The sequence below is a fragment of the Balaenoptera borealis genome, assembly GCF_965194805.1.
Source record: "Balaenoptera borealis genome assembly, chromosome: 7".
NCBI classification, from domain to species: Eukaryota; Metazoa; Chordata; class Mammalia; order Artiodactyla; family Balaenopteridae; genus Balaenoptera; species Balaenoptera borealis.
In genome coordinates this window covers 78803841-78819987 of record NC_138864.1, presented here as the reverse complement: position 1 = coordinate 78819987, position 16147 = coordinate 78803841, and the positions used below count along the sequence as shown (strand labels likewise).

The 16147-nt window shown below is 40.7% G+C and overlaps 1 protein-coding gene across 7 annotated transcripts in view; it reads left to right on the top strand.

Annotated features, from left to right (window-relative positions):
• The window catches only part of OSBPL3 (oxysterol binding protein like 3), a 197172-nt gene that overhangs the window by 66948 nt on the left and 114077 nt on the right, over positions 1-16147 (top strand). For 3 of the 7 annotated variants that reach the window (XM_082398277.1, XM_082398276.1, XM_082398280.1), the window contains one exon: positions 2214-2264. The exons of the other annotated variants lie outside the window; for them this stretch is intronic. The gene's annotated coding sequence lies outside the window, so the exon portion shown is untranslated. The remainder of the gene's footprint in view (positions 1-2213; positions 2265-16147) is intronic. 7 annotated transcript variants of the gene reach the window in all.

Here is a 16147-nt window from a genome sequence, read left to right as displayed (position 1 = left end):
AAGTCACTACTTTTCATGTATCTTCCCTATGAAATATATTTTTTGAAAATCCAGTAATTTGACTTTCTGTATGCATGTTGTATTTCAACAAAAAAATATTTTAAAAAATTCTGTAATGAGAAGTCTTGTTTGCTTTCACTTCTGGATAAGCAGACACTTACTGAAATTAAAACTTTGGGAGAGCAGCAAAAAGCCACAGGCCCTCGCAGTTCACAGAGAGATCCCCTGTGAAGGATTCATATGTCTGAATGGGAGTGGGGTGGGTTTCCCATGTGGCCCAGGGCCTGTTTGTTCACCAGTTTAGGATATCTGGGGAAGGACAAGACCAGAGAGTGTGCACCCTATTTCCCCATGCTGTAGCCGGGGCACTGCCACTATTGAGCTACGTTAGGAGTTGAACTTGGAAGACATTTTCCCCCTCTAGGAAGTGCCATCAACTTTCTGCTTCACATGCATTGCATTGGTCTCCCTGGTCTCACCTGGGTATGTGACCACAAGCTAACAGATTTCTATGAGAAAATGTGTTTCAAGTTTCAAACAGCTGATTTATAACTACCTCTTGGGAATATAACCTCTCAAAATTTGGAATTATCTGTGATTGCTCCATTTATCTTGCTCTTTTGGCTGCAGACAATGAATTGCAGGCTTTTCATTAGCTTGTGTGGTTCTTTTGACTTGTGATGGGTTGGTCTGTGTGAGTATGTGTGTACACGTGCATATCTATTTTAACCTACATGGTGGTATTTCTGAGAATTAGAGATGTAGTAATTTTTTTTTTTTTTTTAATGTGGGCCTGAGTCATTGCTAAATGTAAAGCAAGCATACAGATCAAAGATCAACCAACTGTTTTGGAGCTTCAAGGTCAGTTTAACGTCACATCCAGATTTGAGCTTGAAGGTCATCATTTTAACATCATGTCCAGATTTGGCTTTTAGTCATTCTGTTAGGGTTTTAATTAGACCCCTGATTGCTTGTAAATAGGCCCTCAGTGACCTAAGCCAGTACCGCCTACCACGATAGAAGAAAGCCTTTGAGGTCTTGGAGGACCCATGTTTCATCTTTGGATATGATTGTCAACAGCCTCTCAAATGAGGAGTCTCCACAATCTATTTGTGAGTTCTAGGATGACTAATGTGGCAGCCAGGATTGACAAGTCTTGACATAATTCATATTGGTGTTTCCATGTGTTGGAGTTGACTTTGACCTTTGACTTGCTATTTCATTCTTTCCTTTCCATGGGGTCACTAGAGCATATGGATTCTGAAGACTTCATAGAGCCCAATCTGAAGTTATAAGCTCCCATGTTGATATAATTTTGTTCATTTGTTTTCAATTGAGTATGCTATTTTAGTCATGGTGGAGTTCTCAGAACTTTCCTATTGAAGTTTATTTATCTTTCAATGCACAGAATAGTCCTTTATTTTTTGAATCTTAAGACTAGATCCTAGTGTTACATATCTGATTCAGCAAAAGTAGATTCACCTCAATGCCAGTGGTTTTTGTGGGAGAAACTAGATAACTAATATCAGATTCTATTTGATTCAAAGATTATTTTTGGGAGGGTAAGATATTTTTTATTGATATATTATTCACATACCACAAAATTCACCCTTTTAGAGTATATAAGTTTATCATACTAAGTGAAGTAAGCCAGACAGAGAAAGACAAATATCATATGATATCACTTATATGTAGAATCCAGAGTATATAAGTCAGTGATATATTTTTTAGTACATTCACAAAGTCGTGCAACTGGAATTAGTTCCATAACATTTCCATCATCCCCAAAAAGCAAATCCCAAGCCCTGGCAAACACTTATCTACTTCCTGTCTTTATAGATTTGCTTATTCTGGGCATTTCGTGTAAATGGAGTCATACAATATGTGGCCTTTTTTATCTGGCTTCCTTCACTTAGCATAATATTTTCTTTTTCTTTTTTTTGGTCGTACTTCATAGCATGTAGGATCTTAGTTCCCCAACCAGGGATCAAACCTGAGCCCCCTGCATTGGAAGCTCAGAGTCTTAACCACTGGACCACCAGGGAAGTCCCTAGCATAATGTTTTCAAGGTTCACCCACATTGTAGCTTGACTCAATGTTTCATTCCCTTTTGTAGCTGAATAATATTTCATTGTATGGTATCTTAGTCCAGGCTGCTATAACAAATTACCATAGATTGGGTGACTTAAACAACAAACATTTATTTCTTACAGTTCTAGAGGCTGGGAGGTCCAAGGACCAGGTGCCTGCAGATCCGCTGTCTGGTGAGCACCCCCTTCCTGGTTTGTAGGTGGCTGTCTTCTTGTTGTATCCTCACATGGCTGAGAGCAGAGACAGGAAGCAAGCCAAAAGCCACTAATCCCATTCATGAGGGCTCCACCCTCATGACTTAATTACCTCCCAGTGGCCCCATCTCCAAATACCATCACACTGGGGATTAGGCTTCAATATATGAATTCTGGGACTACACAATCAGTCCATACCATATAGGTATTTTATTTTTGTTTATCCATTTATCAGTTGATAGATATTTTGGGGTTTTCTACCTTTTAACTATTATGAATTCTGCTGCTATGAATATTCTTGTGCAAGTTTTTGTGTGGACATACATCTTCAAGTTTCTTGGGTATATACCTAGGAGTGGTATTGCTGCCCCATATGGTAACTATGTTTAATATTTTGAGGAACTGCCAGACTGTTTTTCAAAGTATGCATAGCCACCAAAGAGCATGAGAGTTTCAATTTCTCAACATCCTTGCTAACCATTGTTATTCTCTGCCTTTTTGTTTGCTTCTCTCTCTCTCTTTTTTTTTTTTTTTTTGTAATTTTGGTTTGCATTTCTTTCATGGTTAATGATGTTAAGCATGTTTTTTCATCTGCTTATTGACCACCTGTATGTCTTCCTTGGAGAAATGTCTATTCAAGTTCTTTGCCCGCTTAAAAAATTGGGTTATTTTTTCATTGTTGGGTTGTAAGAATTATTTCTGTAAATAATAGACCCATATCAACTATATGATTTGCAAGTATTTTCTCCTGTTCTTGGCTTGTCTTTTCATACTCTTGATTTTATCCTTTGAAGCATAAAAGTTTTTAATTGTAATAAAGTCCAACTTACTTTTTTTTTTTTCTTTATTGCTTTTGCTTTAGGTGTTATATCTGAGACTCTGACCTAATCCAAGATCAGGAAAATTTACCCCTGTGTTTTCTTTTAAAGGTTTTATAGTCTTAGCTTTTACATTTAGGACTTCGGTCAATTTTGGGTGAATTTTTGTATGTAGTATGAAGTAGGGTCCAACTTCATCCTTTTGCATGTGAATATCTCCTTTTCCCAGCACCATTTGTTGAAAAGATTCTTCTTTCCCCCATTGAATCGTCTTGGTACCTTTGTCAAAATGAGTTGACCATAAGAGTGAGAGTTTAATTTCTGCATTCTTACTTCCCTCCTTTTAGCTATATGTTTATCTTTCTGCCAGTAAACACTGTCTTGATTCCTGTAGCTTTGTAGTTAGTTTTAAAATTGGGAGGTGTGAGTTCAACAAATTTGTGAAGATAATTTTTTGATGTGATGTTGATATTTACTCTTCTACCTCACGTACTTTGAGATATCTTTTCTCTGCCATCATGAAGTCACATTAGAAATGTAACTTTGAAGTAGCCATGAATTCAGTTTCAGGTCTGACCTCACTATTCTTGTATAAAAGGTATGGATTTGGAGTCAGGCAGATTACAAAAGTTTGACCACTAGCTCTGTCTCATTTTTCTAACTGTAATATAAAGCTTAGGACCTAAGTCAAAGGATAGTCCTGAGAATTAAAAAATGTAACATTTATAAAAGTATCTAGCATGACGCCTGAGAAATGATAGAAAATAAATATCTGTTGCCTTTCCCACATCCTCATGGATGCAGAAACTTACCTTGTACCTTGTGAGATGGTTCTGAATTCTTAAAGTCAGCCTTCTTCCATTTAGAAATTGTTTTCCCCAAAGTCATCATATGCATTGGTATTACTGAATTTGCTAGTCTGTTCTGTGGTGTTGTTTCTAGTGTAGTGTTTTCGACTTTCTTCACTGCTTTATCTCCAATGCCTAGAATTGTGCCTGACCAATAGTAAGTGATGAATAAACATCTGTTAAGTGAATACTAAATGTTGATCCCATTTCTTGTGTACTTGGGTAAATATAGCGCACATTGCTAGGAGCTACGTGTTTAGGTAGTCCTGCACAACAGTTGTGTGAGTAATTTCTGAGATCTTTTCCGCAAGATTTCTTTGAGCACTTTGTCCAGTTAACCGAGAATGGCATTCCCTGGCGTGGTACTTCTTTCCTCCAAATGATGTTGGACTTCCTATGCAGATGTTTTCTTTTCAGGGTAATTTCAGACTGAAATGGGAAGCATCGAGTCTGAGTAGTAAACTACAGAAAGCAAGGAGGAAGGGGAGTGGGGAAGTTGGGTTTGGAGGACGATTAAGTGATAATGAGAGACCATGGAGGGACTTTTAGGGAAGATTGGGTCAAATAGGGAAGCATGTTCCCAGTCTCTGAACATTGCTTATGGTTTTTATGCAACAATCATGGTTTTTCGTGATTCTCTAGACCTCTCAAGTCTAGACATGAAACTTTAAGCAAAGGGTATCCAAATGTTACTACTGGCTGTTATGAGCCTGATTCATAGCCAAGAAATGGTGCCTGTGCGTGTTAGGCTATTATCTGTGTGACAGATAAACCAGCCTTTAAAGGTTAAGAGTTCAGTTCATTTCATGGATTCATAGGATAATTGAGCTTTCAAGCTAGACTGGATCATCAGGCTGAAGGAATGTCGAAGTATTACCTCAGAGAATAGATACCATAGTCAGAAAGGTTTGGAATGGGTTGAACAAAGTTAACCCATTTGGCTTTTATTGTAGTTTGCTTGTTTTAACTGCAGGACCTCTCAGAACCTTCAATGTGCCAATACATATTACACTGTGTCTTCAAGAGGGAATATAGGAGCAGTATTTCCCAAGGGGACCGGTCTGTGAGGACCTGCTTTTTCTCCCACAGACAGCCCTGTGAGACTGTTATTTGGCAGAGCACATTTTGAATAATTATGACCCAGGATAACAACTTTATTTTTCAGTCTTGAAATTTGATTTCTTAGTCTTTTTGAGCTGCTGTTCCTAGGAAGGGTCATGACTGCTTTTATATTACATAGAAGCTGACTGTGTCTGTTGTCTCACTTGTCAAAAAGTGAAAGCTTAAATTAGAAGCTAAAATCAAACTCCTGAAACATTGCATATATGTATAGATAATTTATACCCTACCTTCCAGGATCTGACTTTTTTTTAATCTGTTACTTGTTTAGCTTGGTCTATGTGGTACCTAATAATCCGTGATCTGTTGAACTGGTAAAATTTGATTTCTGCAGCTTTTGCTCTGATGCACCTTTTAAAAGATAGAGGCCAGGAAGAGGCAGGAGGAGGAGGACCCAAACCAAACAAGACCACTGACTTTTGCTATGGAGTAAACAAAACGTGAGCAGCTACCTTGTTCTGAGTTGTCAGATGAGCTTGTCATGCCTGGAATGCATTCTTGGAGTTCTGTGGTAGAGCAGACTGTATCCAATTACAAATGTGTATGCAGCTACTCTATACTCCTAATGGCTCTTCCATCTTCCCTCCCTCAACCCAAACACCCTCCCTCCTTCTTCCTCCAAGTTACCTAATAGACTTTATTTGACTTGCCTTTAAGGGGAGGAAGGGTTTCTTTTGGGGGGGGGGGCAGAGAGATAAAGAGAAGGAGAGAGAGTGTGTGTGAGAGAAATAGAGAGAGAGAAGGATGTATGGATAGATAAGAAGGAAGGGAGGGAGGGAGGGAAGAAGGAAGGAAAGAGAGAAAGAGAAAGGAAGAAAGAACGAAGGAAAGAAAGAAAAGAAAGAAGGAAAAAGAGAAAAGGAAGGAAGAAAGGAAAGAAAGAGAAAAAGAGAAAGAAAAGAAAGAACCTATCTAGGTATTGGAAGAGGTCTTAGTGGTATAACTGCCTTCACTTCCAGTAAATCCAGTTTGTGTGTGTTGGTGTGTCACCACTGATGTGTAACAACAGCACAGTTGGGATTCCCAGTGTCAATAGTTTCCATTCACACCTCCAGTTAAAAGACCCCAGACCTGCTGTTTTTTCTTATCTACACTTTCCATGTTCTTGGGAGGCCCAAGAACTGTGGGGCCTGACGACTGTGGGGAGGTATGACAAAGGACCGTTCTCTCATGTTGAAGCATAGTGTTCCTCTAAAAACTGAAGCACAACCAGAGAAAAGGAGGGTCAGAGGATGAAGAGGACTGGTGAGGGTATTTGAGTCAGAATCTGAGATTGGTGAGTGTCAGGGAAATAAGAGAAGCACAGATCAGGTGACCATTTTAGGAAAATGAACCATACAAATCAGAAAAGTAATTACTATTTTACATTTATTTCAATGATATGTGTTCCTTACTTTTAAAGATCAAGCAAAACAAACAAAAAGCTCAAAGGAGAAATTAAAATATTACCCAGAAATCTCAACCATCAAATAACCAATGTTAACATTAATTTCAGGCTTGGCTCTGTACATATAATGGGAGGGATGTATAGAGGGAGAGACCGATAAATGAGGGGCAGAAATAATTGTCTAAGACTGAGCTCAAGCTAAACATAGGTTGTTTTTTTTTTTTTTTTTTTTTTTTTTAAAACATAGGTTTAAAAGTAAAATATCCTATTTGATCTTGCTTGAATTTAACAAAAGGAAAAAATGGCTAGTCTGCTGAAAAGTTATTCTTTATCCAAAGAGGATTAGTTCTCTAAATGCAGAGGAGAGATGAAAACCTCTGAGGGCCTGGGAGTGAGAATGGGTTGGGCAAGCTGTAACAATGTAATAAACAATCTGACTCTTTTGCCCAGCAACCCTCCCCTGATATCAGATGTTTGTCCTTTGTTTTATTTTCATTTTGTTAGGATTTATACTTTTAACACTTAGTAGCTCTACTTCCCCTGGTTATTCCCCCACTTATTTAACCCCAATCAGTGCACTGTTAACCATTGGTCTTTTTTCTATGGCTTTGTCATTCTTGATAATTTAAAGTTTGGTGGCGTTCATCATCATTAAGGTTTTTTTGGAAAAGGCTTTTGGAAGCCGTATTTCCTGAGTTGTTTTATCTTTGGGAATTGTTGCTTATTGCCTTTATTTTTGAGAGACAACTTTTCTATTGCCAAATTGCTTCCTAAAGAGGTTATACCGATCTATATTTTATTAGCGATTTATGAGAATGCCTGTTTTGAATGGGGAACTCTTAAGAATATCTGTTTACCTGAAATGGTGGAATTATATTGGGCAATACATTTGAGCTGGTAATCGAATATCAGATTATGGAAGCACTTGAATGTTGGGAAATTGGCTGTTTTCTTAGTGAATTTCTCATTTCCTCACCAAAGTAACAACAGCTTTCCTGCAGGCCAAAAGATAACTACTGGACAGCTTTGTGGAGCTGTTTCTAGGACTTTGCAAATTGTGCAGGAACCCTTTTAAAAGACTCTCCCCTTTCCTCCCCACTCTCTGTGAAAAGGCACCTGCTTGGCTGAAGATGGAGTTTTTTTGCCATCTGAAGATAGCAGAAAGTGGTAAATATGTTCATCTACTAAAAAAATTGACATCTGATAATTGTTTGAATTGATAATACCTTTTTTTGTTCTGAAATATGATCTTGTGCTTCATGTCACAGACCCTGAGCAGCCATTATAAGCCATTCCTAAATGACATGTGAACTTCACATATCTTTTCATAACATTCCTAGTGGTTTTCCATTGGAGCTGTCTGTTGGAGGAGCTAATCTCTGTACTGACACAGTTTGAAGCACCTGGAAGTTTCAGTTGGGCTTATTACTAAAAATCCCGGCTCACCTCATGTAGAAAACTAGTAGCCTCTTTCACTCTTTAATTCATTGTCTCCAAACAATGGAAGGAGTGGGGAAGAAACTTTCCCAGATGACTGAATACATTTAAGTTTGGCCACCATACCTATGATGACTCAGCTGTTTACCAGCCATTGACTTTTCCAGAGTTGGTAAGAGTGAGAACACACCTGGAGGATTTCAGGAGGCAGAAATAATCCCGAGGTGTTCTCACTTTGTGCTTAGGGAAAGGAGGGAGAAAATAAGTGGTTTAGAATGGTGTGGTCTAAAGCTGTGATGTCTGAAATGGTAGCTACCAGCCACATGTGGCTATGAAAATGTAAACGATTTAAAATTAAGATTTAAACTTCAGTTTCTTAGTTGCACTGGCCACATTTCAAGTGCTCAATAACCACATGTGGCTAGAGGCTGCAGTGTCAGACAACACCCAAAGTTCTGTTGGCTAGCTCTGGTTCAGATGCTGCAGTTTTATTTCATGATCATTCAGGGTTCATTACAGCCTTAATGAGTGCTCTCCTGTCTTTTCTCCCTCCCTCCTACTGCTTTCAATCATTCTGCTCCAACTCAAATGATGAAGCACTGCTCTCCATATTGCCTTGCTGGTGTCCTCTGGTTTCTGGGCACAGATAGCCCCCGGGGAGTCCTGTGTGTGGTTGAGAATAGATCTTTGCACTGCAGGATCAACCAGACAACTCTGGCCAAGGCCCAAGAGTTAGTCAGTGTTCTTTCCAAAGGACTGAATGGTGCTGGGGATTTTTGACTCTAACAATAAAACTGCTCTTTAGAAATATTTAAATGTACCCACTTAGGACTTTTACTTCAATTCCCTCTTCCCCTTCTGGATGGATGTTCTTAATGGAGAGTACAGTCCTGGGTTCTGTCCTACTTGTACCCCGACAGACTGACCCTATGACCTTAGTAAGACAATTTCTCTGTGGCTCAGCTGCCAGTTGAAAACTCATTCCCAACCACTGCTTAAGCTATTAAAGAGAAATGCCAAGTGATAAGTGAGAATTTTGAGGTCAGTGTTAAAAGGTGTATTTAAAGGGTTCTTTTAAGTTTAATTAGGTCCCATTTGTTTATTTTTGTTTTTATTTTCATTACTCTAGGAGGTGGGTCAAAAAAGATCTTGCTGTGGTTTATGTTAAAGAGTGTTTTTCCTATGTTCTCCTCTAAGAGTTTTATAGTGTCCGGTCTTCCAATTAGCGCAGGACTCGCTGGGGAGAGCTAGACTCTGCTCTGCTCAGTGTCTGCTGGGACTGCACGAAGGCTGGGGGCAGGGACATTTGAAGGCTTGCTCACTCACATGCCTGGGAGTTGATGCTGGCTATCAGCTTGGGGGAGGGGTGTCTCAGTTCTTTTCCAAATGGGCCCCTCCATATGTTCTCTCCACGTTGCTGTCCTCACATCATGGTGGCTAAGTTGAAGGTGAACATCCTGACAGAGAGAGAGCATCAAGTGAAAGCTGTATCACCATTTCTTTTTCTTTTTTTTAAATTTATTTTATTTTTGGCTGCATTGGGTCTTCGTTGCTGTGCGCAGGCTTTCTGTAGTTGCGGCGAGCGGGGGCTACTCTTCGTTGTGGTGTGCGGGCTTCTCATTGCAGTGGCTTCTCTTGTTGCAGAGCACCGGCTCTAGGCTCACAGGCTTCAGTAGTTGTGGCTCGGGGGCTCTAAAGCGCAGGTCCAGTAGTTGTAGCGCGCTTCGCGGCATGTGGGATCTTCCCGAACGAGGGCTCGAACCTGTGTCCCCTGCATCAGCAGGCGATTCTTAACCGCTGCGCCACCAGAGAAGTCCTTTATCAGCATTTCTGACAGAGCCTTGGAAGTCACACAGCATCACTTTGGCCATGGTCACAAGCCCACTCAGGTTCAAGGGAAGGAAACATAGACCCCACCAACTGATGGAGAAGTGTCAATGTTACTTTGTAAGATGAGCTTTTTGGTGTCTTCGTCTTTAAAAAACTCATCTGCCACACCCAGTAATGATGATTCAGAATTGGCATCGGCTCCCGTTAAGCCATTAATAAACCTTGAGGTCTGACCTGGGTCTGGAAACTGGGGTGCTTCTCATTTTCAGGAGGTATGATGGTATGATTGTCATTGCTCTGCGCTGGGGCTGCTCTGCCTTTGGGTGTGAGGTGGGGGAGTTGCCATTTGCATAGCGCTGGGACTTCTTTGATGACAGATGCTGTCTAAATACAAAATGGTGTGTTGAAACACCCTCAAATGTGCTAACCCCCCTCGTTCAACTGATATCTACAATGAATACACAAATAGGGGAATTGAGTGAAGATCAGAGTCCTGGTTGCTGAAAATTATTTCAAATATTAGCCTGATGGAATCCAGCTAGAGTTTTGATAATTTACATCTCACTTTTGACTTAGATTTTATTTGTAATTTCTGTTACTTATTACTTTTTTGTTACATTCTCATTGGATACAAACTCCTAAACAATTAGGATCCATCTTTGTACAAAATTTTTTCAGATTCATAAATGGATACTTTAGAGTATTTATTTTCCTATTTCTGAGATAAAATCTTCTAGAAGCTAGGGGAAGGGGACACAGGCCATCAATTTGGTTTTGTTTTTATATTTATTTATTTATTGAGGTTAGTTGATGTAGACTATTTTATAAGCTTAAGGTATACAACATAGTGATGCACAATTTTTAAATATTATACTCCATTTATAGTTATAAAATATTGGCTATATTCTCTGTGTTGTACAGTATATCCTTGTAGCTTATGTATTTTATATATAGTATTTTATACCTCCTAATACCGTACCCCTATCTTTCCCCTCCTTCTTTCCCTCTCCCCACTGGTAACCACTAGTTCTCTATATCTGTGAGTCTGTTTCTTTTTTGTTATATTCACTGGTTTTATTTTTTAGATTCTACATATAAGTGATATCATACGGTATTTATCTTTCTCTGTCTGACTTCTTTCACTTAGCGTAATACTCTCTGAGTCCATCCATGTAGTTGCAAATGGCAAAATTTCATTCTTTTTTTTACGGCTGAGTAGTATTGCATTGTGTGTATATGTGTGTGTGTGTATATATATATAACCTCTTCTTTCATTTATTTATTTATTTATTCATTCATTCATTCATTCATTCACTTATTTATTTTTGCTGTGTTGGGTCTGTTTCTGTGCGAGGGCTTTCTCTAGTTGCGGTGAGCGGGGGCCACTCTTCATTGCGGTGCGCGGGCCTCTCACTGTCGCAGCCTCTCTTGTTGCGGAGCACAGGCTCCAGACGCGCAGGCTCAGTAGTTGTGGCTCACGGGCCTAGTTGCTCCGCGGCATGTGGGATCTTCCGAGACCAGGGCTCGAACCCGTGTCCCCTGCATAGGCAGGCAGATTCTCAACCACTGCACCACCAGGGAAGCCCTATAACCTCTTCTTTATTGATTCATCTGTTGATATACACTGAGGTTGCTTCCATATCTTGGTAATTGTAAATAATGCTGCTATGAACATTGGGGTGCATGTATCTTTTCAAATTAGTGTTTTTGTTTTTTTCAGATATATACCCAGGAGTGGAATTGCTAGGTCATATGGTAGTTCTATAGTGAGTTTTTTGAGAAACCTCCATACTGTTTTCCACAGTGGCTACACCAATTTACATTCCCACCAACAGTGCATGAAGGTTCCCTTTTCTCCACATCCTCACCAACATTTGTTATTTGTGTTCTTTTTGATGATAGCCATTCTGACAGGTGTGAGGTGATGCCTCATTGTAGTTTCGATTTGCATTTCTCTGATGATTAATGAAGTTGAGGATCTTTTCATGTGCCTGTTGGCCATCTGCATGACTTCTTTAGAAAAATGTCTCTTCAGGTCTTCTGCCCATTTTTGAATTGGGTTGTTCTGTTTTTTTGATGTTGAGCATCAATTTGATAAATAACCTGCCACATACCAGGTTCCGTGCTAGCTGTAGGAAATTGAAAAACAAAGCAAGAGTTAGACACGATCTTCAAATTGCTTCTGACCTACATGCTCTACTGGAGGGAACAAACAGCCACGAATGGTTAGCACTAGCCGCAGAGTTGCTCTTACCTTTTTCTTGCCTTTTTAGCTTTAGTCTACCAATAACCACTTCATTTTTAAAATTTATTTATTTATTTATTTATTTATGGCTGTGTTGGGTCTTCGTTTCTGTGCGAGGGCTTTCTCTAGTTGTGGCACGCGGGGGCCACTCTTCATCGCGGTGCGCGGGCCTGTCACTGTCGCGGCCCCTCTTGTTGCAGAGCACAGGCTCCAGTCACACAGGCTCAGTAGTTGTGGCTCACAGGCCCAGGCGCTCCGCGGCATGTGGGATCCTCCCAGACCAGGGCTCGAACCCATGTCCCCTGCATTGGCAGGCAGACTCTCAACCACTGCACCACCAGGGAAGCCCCACTTCATTTTTTTTTAAACCTGTTTTCTCTGCCTTTTCATTCTGTTTCTCCTTATAACTGTTTTTCAGTTTGTACTGGTTTAAAGTGTCTCATGCTCATTTTCTTGCAGTAGTCCATCCCCTAGGAGAGGAAAACTCCCTGTGTCCTTTTTCCTTCCCACCTACATTTGCTAAGTTATTGACTTGTTGCTTTCTTTTGGGCCTCTTACAGGGGATTGTTTACTATTGCCCTGGCAATATTCCCCAAATATATATCGGGGAATTCTTTTATAGAATTTGTTTGAAGCTTAGCATCTCAGTCCTAGGGTTATTTTTAGTTAGGGAGACAAACAACTTGAAGTGTGTACATCTGATACCTTAACCACAATCACTAGGTATTTCGTTTCTTGTTATTTGAGAGCATTCAGGTACCGCTGATGGAGCATTATTCATTGTTAGCTTAATGTTTCCATTGCTGAAAAGACTTTAGAAGATTTTTATGGGAGATAGAGAAGTTTTAAGAAATCACATTCACATTTTACAGTGACTCAATGGATAGTCTCTTTAGATCGGTAATGAAATGCCGTCTGTGGTTGCCAATTGTTAAAATCTACCCTGCTTCCGCCAGCAGTTGTCAGTTAAGGGAGGATTGCAACACCCACTGATAAAATTCAAACCACAAGATGTTATTTTAAGTTTTTGGGTGGCGCTCTCTCTTCTTACCCTTTAAACTAAGTCACATCCTGCTCTGCATTTTAATTTGGTACAAATTAGATGCAGTAGACATAGGTCTGGCATTAGATACTAAAATGAAATTAAATGCTAAAATGAAAGACGGAAGTTTTGTGGAGTAAATCTTTCTGTCATTTCTGGATGCAAGATTAGGAAGTGGTTCTCAACCCTCGTGCCTCATCACAGTCACCTGGGGAGCTTGCCCAGGCCTCATCCCAGAGCATCTGGATGACTTGGTATGGAGTGGGGCCAGACTTTGGTATTTTGTAGACGCTCCCCAGGGTGATCCTGTCATACAGCCAGGCTTGGGAAATATTGTGTGAGGTGCCCTCCCCACCCTCCACATTCCTCTCTACCTAGTCAAGTCCTGTCCACATCTTTAAGGCTCCCCTCAGGCAACTTCTTTCAAAGCTCACAGCTTCAGCCCCCCTGAACTCTTCCCTGTGACTGTCCACCAAACCTACTAGATAGCCCACCCTGAACCGTGTTCTGACTCATTTCATCTACACACATCTTATCTCCTTGATCAGAGCAGTTGACTCCTTGGATTAAACTACTGCTTAGTTGTCACTTGTTTCTATCATTTAGGGTTAGCACAGCTGTGGACACTTAATAGGGACTTAATAGATATGAATTGAGTTGAATTGTCATCAGTGTAGTTACTCTCCTTCATCCTCTTGTCTCTCACTATAGCTTCCTTTATTAGCCCACCTTTGCCCATCAGTGTTTCTTCCTCTAGAGACAAGTCAGGGTGGCTAAACTGCAGAAGGAGAAGCAAACTCAGCCCGTTTCTGATTTTACCGTATTCAAGAGTGGAGGGATGGGCATATGCCCTGTGGACTCATCCCTCTCCACCCAGAACATTCAGTGCTCCTGCTCTAGAGTGGCTCTCAGGACCACGTGGGTGACACATGCAACATGCAGGGGGCCCGTCCTGCTGGAGAAGGTGAAATGATTTGAGGATGGATCTCTACCGTAAGGCCTACTGAAGAATAGGGGGGGTTGTTTGAGGAGATAATACACTCCTGGAACTTGGAAACAGTAGCTTTCTTTGCTTTTTCAAACAGTGAGGATTCTTACTGCTAATGGTCCAAGGGTTCCTGTTTCTGGGCCCAGCAAGCTGACCATCGAAGAGATAGATGGTTGGCAACTTCCCGTTGAAGGGTACAGAGGTGACGCAAGATTCCTGATTGTGAGACATGCTACCTTCTTAGGGCCTGCATTATTTGCACTAAATCTCTGTGACTGAGAGACCCCCAAATTAAGTGGCTATAACAAGATTGAAGTTTATTTCTCTCTCATGTAACTGTCCAGATATGGTTATTCCTGGGCTTGTACAGTGACACTGACATCTTCAACCAGTGGCTTTCATTTCTGGGTCTACTTGTTGCCATCTCTCAGTCCTCAGGAATGGGGAAAGGACAGGGAATGTGCACATCTTTTTAGCACAGCTTCTACTCACATCTCATTGGTCCCCACCAAGTTGCAAGGAAGGCTGGAAATGTAGCAGATGAGCTCGTGCCCAACTAAACTTGAGAGTTCTGTGATTAAAGGAAGGAAAATGGATAGTGGTGAACAACAAGCCAAGGCATACGTGATAAGCTGCCAAAATACCAGACCTACAAACCATCACCCTGTTCATTGGTTTGCATAAAAGTACACTAAAAGAAACCACAAATGTATCTCTGGTGCTATGATGTCATGGTAGGAAACTGAAGATCTCCAGGGGGATGTGTGGTGTTTCTACTTTGCCAGGGAAGGTAGACCACGAGCTGGAAGAGGATGCAGAAAGTGTACAAATAACTGTCTCACAGATAGTGTTGACAAACAGGGTTTGGTGTGCGGGGAAGACTCTTGGCATCTCTGAGGACAAGTGTGTTTGGCAAGAGATCTGCTAACCTGATCAAGAGAGTTCAACTGAAATTTGCTGGGAAGGAAAAACCATGGAAACTTGATTGGATAGAGAACAATACGCATAGCAAAGAGAAGACCAGTAGCCAAGGAGGAGAACTTCAGTAATTCATTTAAAAACACCTGGGAAGCAGGGAGGTTATAGTAATACCTGTAGCCGTTTGCCATCGTGCAGCTTATGAGGACTAAGCAAAGTAAACATTAAAAGTGGGGCATAGATTTGATCATCCGATTTGTCTCACCAAGAAGGTTAGGATGGTTCTCACGACGAAAATATGATTCTAGAAGGGAATATTTTGCTTTAAAGAAGCAGGCCTATGGAAATCCAGGCCCTAAAGGTAAATTTCTAGGTAAGGGGGGTGGGGAGAGAGAAACCACAGAAAGTATGTTGTAGTAGGGTCAATATTATGGATTTTCCAGACTGGTTACAGATGATGCTTTCTCCCCAGAGACTGTAACTCTGGAAGGGATGCCAAATGTGCTGATAAAACCCACTGGCAGTTTTATTCTGCTAATTTCTTATAAACTCTTGATTTGTTTTGCTGATCGTTTCATTTTTAAGAAGACTGAGAAAATAATGCAAGGAAGGATATCTCTGGATTTCTTTCTGACCCAACAGAAAGCATTGTCCAGTGATATAAAGTGGTGGGAACCAGGAGATGAAATCCCTAGAGAAGCATGCTTTGGGCATAGCTATGGACACTAGAAACGTTTCAAACAGTTCAGAGAAAAGAAAGAAATGATCTCTCTTGTGGCCAAAGAAAATGGTGAGGAGACTTCACAAGGAAGGGTTAGCTAAAATGTTCTGAAATGCGCATGTAATCCCAAGTAATTCCAGTGAAGAGGGAAGGAGGATGGCTCCTTGGAAATGGATCAATGTGCTTACACAGAGGACTTTTTCCCTGTTAACTCAGATTAATGAAGGGTCTTCAGTCTGGCTTAACAATCATTACTACTAATCTTTAAGTTGCTTTCCCACAAGAAGGTAAAAGATGAGTAAAATGCAGTCACTGAGCGTGATGTAGACCTAACATCTAGTGGTAAGGTTACAAAGAGTAACCTCAAAATGTGGGCAACTTCTGACATACTTTGAGTCACAAAAGTAAAGCGGGGGTTCAAAAGAGAAACAAAACCAGGGGTCGGGGTGGTTTCAGAAAGGGTTTCAGGGAGCAGATGATGCTTGCGATGCTCTTTGGAGGGTGGAGGG